Raw genomic sequence first — 12588 nt, forward strand, 5'->3', positions numbered from 1 at the left:
GATCAAAGTGTGAACTTGCCTGCAATGTTGATGAAGATGATTCGCACTCAAAACTCTTGATAGCTCTACTCGTCACACTCCGGTCAATCTATCATAAGTAAGCAATAATAACCACACATAAGCAATCACTCAAAAAATTAGAAAGATCGAGGAAGACAATTCGGAAAACATCAAAACCAAGAAAATAACTCTTGCAACATAAAACAATTTCTACAGTACAAAAATTATATGAATTTGGCCTTATCAGAAAGTTTAGGTCAAGAGCTTCGATTTGCAAAAAGAATCAACTCAAACGGAGCTACGAAACTCAAGTTATGATCAAACGAAGTTTGAATTTAAATCTGATCTAATTCAAATTTTAAACTTTTCAAAAACATGTTTGAGTTGTTTTAATGGATAGAGGGGATCATAACGAAGACATGGGCGTTGGTTTCGTTGGATTTGGACAAACGAGTAAAAAGTTGTGCTTGTTTGAAGAACAGGGACTATTCTGTAAATAAAGTATTCACATCTAGGTCCCTGGCCGAAATTATAGAAAAAGAAAAAACTAAAAGGAGAACGTTCGTTTTCTATACCTAACCAGCGAACGTTCTCTAAATAGATTCATCGAAAAGAAAATCATTTTTTTAAACAATCTAGGTTTTTTTAAGAACCGAACTAACCGAGAATAAACCGGCGGCGGCGGATCTGTTTGAGCTCCGGCGAGGGCCGTGCGGCTCCGGCGAGCGGGGTGAGGCAATCCGGTGGCTCCGGGGATGGCTGCGAGGCGGCGGCATCGGCGGCGGAGAGCGGCGCGGTGGCAGGGGCGCGGCGCGTGCGGCGCAGGGCGGGGAACGGCGGCGAGTGTGGCGCGGCGGCGGTGGTCTGCACGACGGTGGCGCATCACAGCAGGAGGCGGCGAGATGCGGGGCGGAGCGGGGTCGAGGGCGCGGCGTCGGGGGCCCGCCTTTTAAAGGCCAGGGGAGGAGGCGAGGTGTGGTGTGGGGAAGGGGGCAGAGGAGGCGGCGGCGCGGCGGACTCCGAGGAAGGAGTCCCCGTAGGAGACGGCAGGGACGACGGCGGGGAGCTGGGCCGCGGCCTGGCGAGATGCTGCGTCGACCCAGTCGGCGAGGGGAAACTTTTTTTTACACATTTTTTTCAGAGAACTAAAATAATAAAAACAAAATAACTAAAAATATTTTATAGGCATATAATATATCAAAATTTTCAGAAAAAGATTTCCAACAACATGGACATTTTTATAACTTCAAATAAAATCCACACAAATTTAGATAATTCAAAGAGTGCTACTGGCCTATTAAAATCCAACAAAAATCATTTAAAAAAAATATCAAAATGATTTCATATTTATTTCTCTCCAATTTTCTGTTGTTGTGAATCATGTTACCCTAATTTACATATATTTTATTTTTGGAGAAAAATAATTTGAATAAAACTCAAATAACTCCAAATTGAAAATAAATTCAAAAGAACTTTGAATTTAATTATTTTAAACTCCCAACTCATATTTCATGTAATTTGAAGGAGTACTTTTATCTTCTCTCATGAAAATCATTGAGCTGCATGAAATTTATGAATTGAAATATTTCCAAATGAAATCCAATTATTTTCAAATACCCTTTCATTTAATTTAAATGGAAGAAGTCATATCATCTTCGCTCAAGGGTTTTGTATGTGAAAAGAATTTGAATTCATGGAGATCAGAAAGCAAATATGAAAGTTTGGGAAAGTCCTTTTATTCCCTCTCATTTAACTTTCAAAAAGTTTTGAATTCACTCACTTTCAGACAATCAATCAAACAATCAGTCAAATCTATCTATTTATTATAACATTCCAAAATTTCGAATTTTGGGATGTTGTATGTTGTTGTTGTTGTTGTTGCTGTTGTTGCTGTTGTTGCTGTTGTTGCTGTTGTTGTTGCTGTTGTTGTTGCTGTTGTTGCTGTTGTTGTTGTTGTTGCAGGTGTTGTTGTTGTTGTTGTATAGCGACCTGACCCGAATGGATCAAGTCTCTGTGCTTAAGTGTCATCCCTGGATCGGTATGCTGACACACACAGTACTCGAGGATTTATAACAGAGGTAAATCACATGTGTAAAGTAACGTAAATACTATTACCTCAATCCAAAATAGCGGAAGTAACAAGGTTGTGGATTTCCATCAACACCAATGGCAAAGTTGAGTGTAGAAATCGTAACCCTAACGTATCACTTACTCGTCGTAAGAAATCCTGCAATATGAGACGCTGCAGCCACAAAGGGTCAATACATTGAATGTACTGGCAAATTCACACCATAGAGAATGATGAACAATGGCTATCACTACATGCATATTTGGCTGGTGGAAAAGCTCTACGGTTATAAGGTTTTTGCGAAAAGCCAATTTTTCCCTACTGCAAAGAAATAGATTTTATTTAACTATCATGGTGGTTGTTGAACATTGAGAATGGTTGACAGCATTCTCAATCCCAATTAAGTAACATCATTAAACCCAACAAACTTAATTTAAAGTAACGTGGTAAGCAGTATGATGATCACCGCCCACAACTCTTTGTGTTCTACTCGTGCATATCATCTACGCATAGACCTGGCTCGGATGCCACTGTTGGAGAACGTAGCATGCAATTTCAAAAAAAATCCTATGATCACGCAAGATCTATCTAGGAGATGCATTGCAACGAGAGGTGGAGAGTGTGTCCACCTACCCTCGTAGACCGAAAGCGGAAGCATTAGGTTAGCGCAGTTGATGTAGCCGAACGTCTTTGCAATCCAACCGATCAAGTACCGAACGTACGGCACCTCCGAGTTCAGCACACGTTCAGCTCGATGACGTCCCTCGAACTCTTGATCCAGCAAAGTGTCGAGGGAGAGTTTCGTCAACACGACGGCGTGGTGACAATGATGGTGATGTGCTCCGCGCAGGGCTTCACCTAAGCACTACGTGAATATGACCGGAGGAGTAAACCGTGGAGGGAAACGCCGCACACAGCTTGGAACAATTGGTGTGTCTCCAAGGGGTGCCCTGCCCACGTATATAAAGGAGGGAGAGGGAGGAGGCTGACCCTAGGGGCGCGCCAAGTGGGGGGAGTCCTACTAGGACTCCTAGTCCTAGTAGGAGTTGCCTCCCCCCTCTTATTCCTTCTCATGGAGGGGGAAAGGGGGAAGGAGAGGGAGGAGGAAAAGGAAAGGGGGGCGCCGCCCCCTCCCCTAGTCCAATTCGGACTCCCATGGGGGGCATGTGGCCACCCAATGTGGGATGCCTCCTCTCTCCCCTATGGCCCATAGTGGCCCATTACTTTCCCCGGAGGGTTCCGGTAACCTCCCGCTACTCCAAAAAATACCCGAAACGATCCGGAACCGTTCCGATGTCCGAATACTATCGTCCAATATATCAATCTTTACCTCTCGACCATTTTGAGACTCCTCGTCATGTCTGTGATCTCATCTGAGACTCCGAACAATCTTCGGTCACCAAAACACATAACTCATAATACAAATCGTCATCGAACGTTATGCATGCGGTCCCTACAGGTTCGAGAACTATGTAGACATGACCGAGAAATATCTCGGTTTAATAACCAACAGCGGAACCTGGATGCTCATATTGGTTCCTACATATTCTACGAAGATCTTTATCGGTCAAACCGCAATGAAAACATACGGTATTCCCTTTGTTATGGTATGTTACTTGCCCGAGATTCGATCGTCGGTATCCTCATACCTAGTTTAATCTCGTTATCGGAAAGTCTCTTTACTCGTTCCGTAATGCATCATCCCACAACAAACTCATTAGTCACATTGCTTGCAAGGCTTATCGTGATGTGCATTACCGAGAGGGCCCAGAGATACCTCTTCGATACTCAAAGTGACAAATTGATGACCCACAAGTATAGGGGATCTATTGTAGTCCTTTCGATAAGTAAGAGTGTCAAACCCAACGAGGAGCAGAAGGAAATGATAAGCGTTATTCAGTAAGGTATTCTCTGCAAGTACTGAACTAAGTGGTAACAAATAGTTTTGTGATAAGATAATTTGTAACGAGCAACAAGTAACAAAAGTAAATAAAGTACAACAAGGTGGCCCAATCCTTTTTGTAGCAAGGACAAGCCTGGACAAACTCTTATATAAGGAAAAGCGCTCCCGAGGACACATGGGAATATCATCAAGCTAGTTTTGATCACGCTCATATGATTCGCGTTCCGTACTTTGATAATTTGATATGTGGGTGGACCGGTGCTTGGGTGCTGTTCTTACTTGAACAAGCATCCCACTTATGATTAACCTCTATTGCAAGCATCCGCAACTACAACAAAAGTATTAAGGTAAACCTAACCCTAATGAAAGAGTTTTGTCGTGTGCCTCCGGGGTGAAATGAAAGAGTTTCCTAGAGGTATCTAAAGTAAGCTTTCTTCTTCTTCTTGTTGTTGTTGTTGTTGTTGTTGTTGTGTAGCGACCTGACCCGAATGGATCAAGTCTCTGTGCTTAAGTGTCATCCCTAGATTGGTATGCTGACACACACAGTACTCGAGGATTTATAACAGAGGTAAATCACATGTGTAAAGTAACGTAAATACTATTACCTCAATCCAAAATAGCAGAAGTAACAAGGTTGTGGATTCCCATCAACACCAACGGCAAAGTTGAGTGTAGAAATCGTAACCCTAATGTATCACTTACTCGTCGTAAGAAATCCTGCAACATGAGACGCTGCAGCCACAAAGAGTCAGTACATTGAATGTACTAGCAAATTCACACCATAGAGAATGATGAACAATGGCTATCACTACATGCATATTTGGCTGGTGGAAAAGCTCTACGGTTATAAGGTTTTTGCGAAAAGCCAATTTTTCCCTACTGCAAAGAAATAGATTTTATTTAACTATCATGGTGGTTGTTAAACATTGAGAATGGTTGACAGCATTCTCAATCCCAATTAAGTAACATCATTAAACCCAACAAACTTAATTTAAAGTAACGTGATGAGATTCACATGATAATCCAAGTACTAGATACTCAAGATTTCCATAACCGGGGACACGGCTAACCGTGATTAGTTTATACACTCTGCAGAGGTTTGCGCACTTTTCCCCACAAGACTCGATCTCCTCCGTTGGATTTCTCGCACTACATGGTGTTCGAGAAACGGATGACCGAGACATAGTCTTTCAGAAGCGTTTGCACCTTACGATGGGTGGACCGTACCACCTACAACCCCTACATCTGCTAGTCTACCACTCTAAGAGTTCACACGACTTAATCAACTATGCTATAGCCCATAATAGCTTGTGGCTGCACATGGAAGTTTCTAGTATGAATAATCCCATGATCCCTTTGAGCCTGGGTGGCGGTCCATAAAAAAAAGGCAATCCTGGTCTACCCAGGTGCCTAGACAGGCAATCCTGGAATACCCGGGTACCTCAATCCACCCAGATGTGTGTTTAAGTTGCCAGCTTAAGTAAACTATTAATTAACAAACTCACATCTGTCATGAATACTCTCAAAACCCAATCCACGTCTACGAGCATAGCATGACACTATAAGCATAACGTAATAGTAACTCCCAAGGTTTGAATGTAGGGCAATAGGTTCCTACCTCATCAACTACTTCCCAATACCCACATGTTATCAATCCTACTCATGCAATGTTTGAGGGTGAAACTAATGCATAAAAACTGGGTATGAAAGGAATATGATCAAAGTGTGAACTTGCCTGCAATGTTGATGAAGATGATTCGCACTCAAAACTCTTGATAGCTCTACTCGTCACACTCCGGTCAATCTATCATAAGCAAGCAATAGTAACCACACATAAGGAATCACTCAAAAGATTAGAAAGATCGAGGAAGACAATTCGGAAAACATCAAAACCAAGCAAATAACTCTTGCAACATAAAACAATTTCTAACAGTACCAAAATTATATGAATTTGGCCTTATCAGAAAGTTTAGGTCAAGAGCTTCGATTTGCAAAAAGAATCAACTCAAACGGAGCTACGAAACTCAAGTTATGATCAAACGAAGTTTGAATCAAATTGATCTAATTCAAATTTTAAACTTTTCAAAAACATGTTTGAGTTGTTACTGGATAGAGGAGATCATAACGAAGAACTGGGCAGTTGGTTTCGTTGGATTTGGATAAACGAGGTAAAAAGTAGTGATCGATTGATGAACAGGGACTAATCTGTAAAGAAAATCCTCACATATAGGTCCCTGGCCGAATTTAATAAGAAAAAGGAAAAATCTATCGAGCGAACGCTCGCTACAGAAATCTAAACGACGAACGTTTGTTAGATAATCTAGACTAAAAGAAAAACCGATCGGTTTTAAAAGAGAAAACCTAAACTAATAAAAAAACAGAGAACCGGGTGGTTCGGCGGTTTAGTACCGGTTCGATTGCGGTTTACGCCGAAAACTGGCGGCGGCGGCGAATGGATTCCGGCGAGGTGCGGCGCGGCTCCGGCGTTGGGGCGGCGACGGCAGCGGCGGGCGGCGGCTGCAGCTACGCGGGGCGGCGCGGTGCAGGGCGGAGTGCGGCGGCGAGGCGCGGCTGCGGCTGATCTCGCCGGCAGCGACGGTTGTGGCGAGTCAAGGAGCAGCGGCGGCACGAGGCGAGGACGCGAAGCGGCGGAGCGGCGGAGTGGCGGGTCGGGGTCCAGGGGGCCCGGGTGCCCGGTATTTATGGGAGGAGGGGCAAGGCGGCGCAGAGGTGGCCGGGTTAGCCACGGCGAGCGGCGGCGGCGACATGGACTCATGAGGAGTCCCTGTCGGGGACGACGGCGGCTGGGCTGGGCCTAGCTGGCTAGCTGGGGCCGGCCCAGTCGGGGGAATTTTTTATTTAAAGAATTTTTTTTCTAGACAAACAAAACAAATAAAAACAAACAGAAATAAAAATATTATATAGGAATATACTATATCAAAATTTTCAGAAAAAGATTTTCTACGACATGAACAATTTTAATATGCCAAATAAAATCCTCACAAAATCAGATAAATCAAGGAGTGCTACTGGTTTATTAAAATCCAGCAAAATCATTTTTTAAAAAAAATACCAAAATGATTTCAAATTAATTTTTCTCCAATTTTCTAATGTAGGGAATCATGTTACCCTATTTTCCATATATTTTATTTTTGGAGAAAAACAATTTGAATAAAACTCAAACAATTCCAAATTGAAATTAATTTCAAAAGGACTTTGAATTTTGATCCTTGAAACTCCCAACTCATATTTCATAATTTGAAGAAGTCATTTTATCTCCTCTCATGAAAATCATTGAGTTGCTTAAAGTTTCTGAATTGGAAATATTTTCCAGATGAAATTCAAATATTTTCAACACCCCCTGTCATTTAAATAAAGGAAGAAGTCATGTCATCTTCTCTCTAGGGTTTTGTATTTGAAAAGAATTTGAATTCACGGTGATCAAAAGAAAAAGGTGAAAGTTTGGGAAAGTCCTTTTATTCCCTCTCATTTAACTTTCAAAAGTTTCGAATTTCACTCAATCAATCTCACAACAATCAAACAATCAATCCATCTATCTATTTATTATAACATTCCAAAATTTAGAATTTTGGGATGTTACAAGTTGCTCATATTTGTAACTCAAAATAGGAACTGTGGAATAAACGGAGACTGGCGAAGGACGAGATGACGATGCGCGTCAGGAATGGTTCCAAGGTCGACGTGATCGCCGTCAGCACGCTACCTCTGCATTTACCTACGGGATTAGTTTTAAAACTCAATAATTGTTATTTAGTACCAGCTTTGAGCATGAACATTGTATCTGGATCTCGTTTAATGCGAGATGGCTACTCATTTAAATCCGAGAATAATGGTTGTTCTATTTATATGAGATACATGTTTTATGGTCATGCCCCGCTGGTCAATGGTTTATTCTTATTTAATCTCGAACGTGATGTTACACACATTCATAGTGTGAATGCCAAAAGATGTAAGGTTGATAATGATAGTCCCACATACTTGTGGCACTGCCGCCTTGGTCACATTGGTGTCAAACGCATGAAGAAACTCCATGCAGATGGACTTTTGGAGTCTCTTGATTATGAATCATTTGACACGTGTGAACCATGCCTCATGGGTAAAATGACCAAGACTCCGTTCTCCGGAACAATGGAGCGAGCAACCAACTTATTGGAAATCATACATACTGATGTGTGCGGTCCAATGAGCGTTGAGGCTCGCGGTGGCTATCGTTATGTCCTCACCCTCACTGATGACTTTAGTATATATGGGCATGTCTACTTAATGAAACACAAGTCTGAGACCTTTGACAAGCTCAAGGAATTTCAGAGTGAGGTTGAGAATCAACGTGACAGGAAAATCAAGTTCTTACGATCAGATCGTGGGGAAGATGTTGGTGTACAAAAAGAGGGGTACACTTTTTGTACCCCTATAACTGTGCACGGGCAGTCTGAGCCACGGGCACCACCACACTGAGCAAGGCAAGGGAGGTGAGCCAAGGTAAGGCCGAAGCTCAGGAGAAGCAGAACGACGCCAAGACCAAGACCACAAAGAGCAAAGGGGACGAAGCGGACCCCCCCGGCAAGATCCTTGCCGGGAGGCGGTTTTAGCAAACCCGGCAAGACCCTTGCCGTGGCAGCTCGCCCCACACCTACGGAGTGAGTCACCCTTGAGTCCACTGCCCCCATGGGGCAAGGATTCGGGAGACATCCCCGTGGTGGCATGCAGATCTTTGTGAAGACATTCAAGATCAGATACACCCTTTAGAAGATGATGATCCTTGGCGGGATCCCAGCCAAGGAGGACCACAAGGCCCCCGGCAAGAGCCTTGCCGGGGATGACAGCAGGCGCCACGGCAAGACCCTTGCGGCAAGGCCCCTTGCCAGAACACCCATAGGGCCACCATCAGGCCCACGCCAGTCAAACCTCCACCGCCGTTCGCATGCAGCTGCCGACCCAACTAGCTGGGCAGGCACCTGCGTGGCGGCATGCAGATCTTCGTGGAAACCCACCACTGCGCCACCTCAGCTGTCTGCCTGCCTACATGGCACCGCGGGCGCGTGTCGACACGAGAGGGAGCGGCGACGGACGAGACAGGGCTCTCCCCCGTCCCCGATAAAGCAAGGACACCTGGGCAAGACGCATTAAATGCGGCTTGTCATGTAATGCGAGGGATAACCTTGCATCATTGTTCCCTTTCCACCTCCTGTGTGCCACTGTGGCTACACCTTTCCCTATAAAAGGAGGCCCGAGGCGACCAGGAGAAGGATTCGGCTTTTTGGAGCTCCTCACGCCCCATAGCTAGCTCAAGAACACTGATATACAATCCACCAAAGCAGGAGTAGGGTTTTACGCAGCCTCGCGGCCCAAACCAGGGTAAACGAACCATGTGCTATCTGTTAGATCCGCTCTTCTCACGACCCCGCGCCCCGCAACCGTAGTAGGGATTCTTGTGATCCCATAGGTGTCGTTCCCACCGACATCTTTGGCGCGCCAGGTAGGGGGCGCAGTTGTGAGAATCGGCTCTAGCAGTTAGCCCGGCACTCCTTCATCTTCGTGACCCTTGAAGAAGAAATCCTGGAAAGATACAGTCCACTCATTAGGCACCCCAGGCTTTACACTTTATGCTTCCGGCTCGTATGTTGTGTGGAATTGTGAGCGGATAACAATTTCACACAGGAAACAGCTATGACCATGATTACGCCAAGCTATTTAGGTGAGACTATAGAATACTCAAGCTTGTGCAACATGTTCATGATAAAGTTGCTTAAAATTCATAATATCGTTTCTAAGAGAGATGATCTTAGCGGGAGGAAAATACTTAGAGATAAAAGCATCTTTGCACTTATTCCACGAATCAATACTGTTTTTAGGCAAAGATGAAAACCAAGCTTTAGCACGATCTCTAAGTGGAAACGGAAATAGCTTAAGTTTAACAATATCATTATCCACATCTTTCTTCTTTTGTATATCACACAAATCAACAAAGTTGTTTAGATGGGAAGCGGCATCTTCACTAGGAAGGCCAGAAAATGGATTCAGCATCGGTAAGAGGAGCAATCGAAGTGCTAATAAAATCATTATTGTTGGTATTGGCAAAGTCACACAATTTAGTATTATCTTGAGCCATCATGACAAGCAAGCAAACCAACACACAAGCAAACAAGAAGCAGGCAAAAGAGGCAAATTGAAAAAGAGAAGGGGAACGGAAAAAGAGGGCGAATAAAACGGCAAGGGTGAAGTGGGGGAGAGGCAAACGAGAGGCAAATGGAAAATAATGTAATGCGAAGGATAAGGGTTGTGATGGGTACTTTGTATGTCTTGACTTGGCGTAGATCTCCCCGGCAACGGCGCCAGAAATCCTTCTTGCTACCTCTTGAGCACTGCGTTGGTTTTCCCTTGAAGAGGAAAGGGTGGTGCAGTAAAGCAGCGTAAGTATTTCCCTCAGTTTTTGAGAACCAAGGTATCAATCCAGTAGGAGACCAAGTGCGAGTCACCTCGTACCTACACAAACAAATAAGAACCTCGCAACCAACACGATAAAGGGGTTGTCAATCCCTTAACGGCCACTTGCAAGAGTGAGATCTGATAGAGATAATGATAATAAGATAAGTTTTTTTGGTATTTTTATGATATAGATTGAAAGTAAAAGATAGCAAAATAAAATAGATTGGAAACTTATATGATGGAGAATAGACCCGAGGGCCATAGGTTTCACTAGTGGCTTCTCTCAAGAATGCATAAGTATTACGGTGGGTGAACAAATTACTGTCGAGAAATTGATAGAAAAGCGAATAATTATGAGAATATCTAGGTATGATCATGTATATAGGCATCACGTCCGTGACAAGTAGACTGACTCCTGCCTGCATCTACTACTATTACTCCACACATCGACCGCTATCCAGCATGCATCTAGAGTATTAAGTTCATAAGAACAAAGTAACACCTTAAGCAAGATGACATGATGTAGAAGGATAAACTCATGCAATATGATGTAAACCCCATCTTTTTATCCTCGATGGCAACAATACAATACGTGTCATTTACCTTTCTGTCACTGGGATCGAGCACCGCAAGATTGAACCCAAAGCTAAGCACTTCTCCCATTGCAAGAAAGATCAATCAGTAGGCCAAACCAAACTGATAATTCGAAAGAGACTTGCAAAGATAAACTAATCATACATAAAAGAATTCAGAGAAGATCCAAATATTGTTCATAGATAATCTGGATCATAAACCCACAATTCATCAGATCTCGACAAACACACCGCAAAAGAAGATTACATCGAATAGATCTCCAAGAGAATTGAGGAGAACTTTGTATTGAGATCCAAAGAGAGAGAAGAAGCCATCTAGCTACTAGATATGGACCCGAAGGTCTGAAGTAAACTACTCACACATCATCAGAGAGGCCATGGAGTTGATGTAGAGGCCCTCCTTGATCAATGCCCCCTCCGGTGGAGCTCCGGAAAAGGCCCCAAGATGGGATCTCTTGGGTACAGAAGGTTGCGGCAGTGGAAATAGGGTTTCGTGGTGCTCCTGGATGTTTGCGGGGTATATGGATATATATATAGGAGGAAGAAGAAGTAGGTCGGTGGAGCAACGAGGGGCCCACGAGGGTGGAGGGCGCGCCCCCTGCCTCGTGGCCTCCTTGATTGTTTCTTGACGTCCACTCCAAGTCTCCTGGATCACGTTTGTTCCAAAAATAACGCTCCTGAAGGTTTCATTCCGTTTGGACTCCGTTTGATATTCCTTTTCGGCGAAACTCTAAAATAGGCAAAAAACAGCAATTTGGGCTGGGCCTCCGATTAATAGGTTAGTCCCAAAAATAATATAAAAGTGTAAAAATAAGCCCATTAACATCCAAAATAGAAAATATAATAACATGGAGCAATAAAAAATTATAGATACGTTGGAGACGTATCAGGCAGCAAGGCACGTATTGTATTGTTGCCACCGAGAATAAAAAGATGGGGTTTTATCATATTGCTTGAGTTAATTCCTCTACATCATGTCATGTTACTTAATGCGTTACTCTGTTCTTCATGAACTTAATACTCTAGATGCAGGCAGGAGTCGGTCGATGTCTGGAGTAATAGTAGTAGATGCAGAATCGTTTCGGTCAATTTGACACGGACGTGATGCCTATATTTCATAATCATTGCCTTGGATATCGTCATAACTTTGCACTTTTCTATCAATTGCTCGGTAGTAATTTTTTCACACACCGTATTATTTGCTATCTTGAGAGAAGCCTCTAGTGAAACCTATGGCCCCCGGGTCTATTTTCCATCATATAAGTTTTTGATCTTCTATTTTCCATCATATTAGTTTCCGATCTACTATTTTGCAATCTTTTACTTTTCGATCTATAAACCAAAAATACCAAAAATATTTACTTTATCATTTGCTTAGTTTCATCTATCTCTATCAGATCTCACTTTTGCAAGTAACCGTGAAGGGATTGACAACCCCTTTATCACGTTGGGTGCAAGTTGTTTGATTGTTTGTGCAGGTATTAGGTGATTTGTGTGGGGTCTCCTACTGGATTGATACCTTGGTTCTCAAACTGAGGGAAATACTTATCTCTACTTTGCTGCATCACCCTTTCCTC

This window comes from Triticum urartu, chromosome 3 (assembly GCF_003073215.2).
Source record: "Triticum urartu cultivar G1812 chromosome 3, Tu2.1, whole genome shotgun sequence".
NCBI lineage: Eukaryota > Viridiplantae > Streptophyta > Magnoliopsida > Poales > Poaceae > Triticum > Triticum urartu.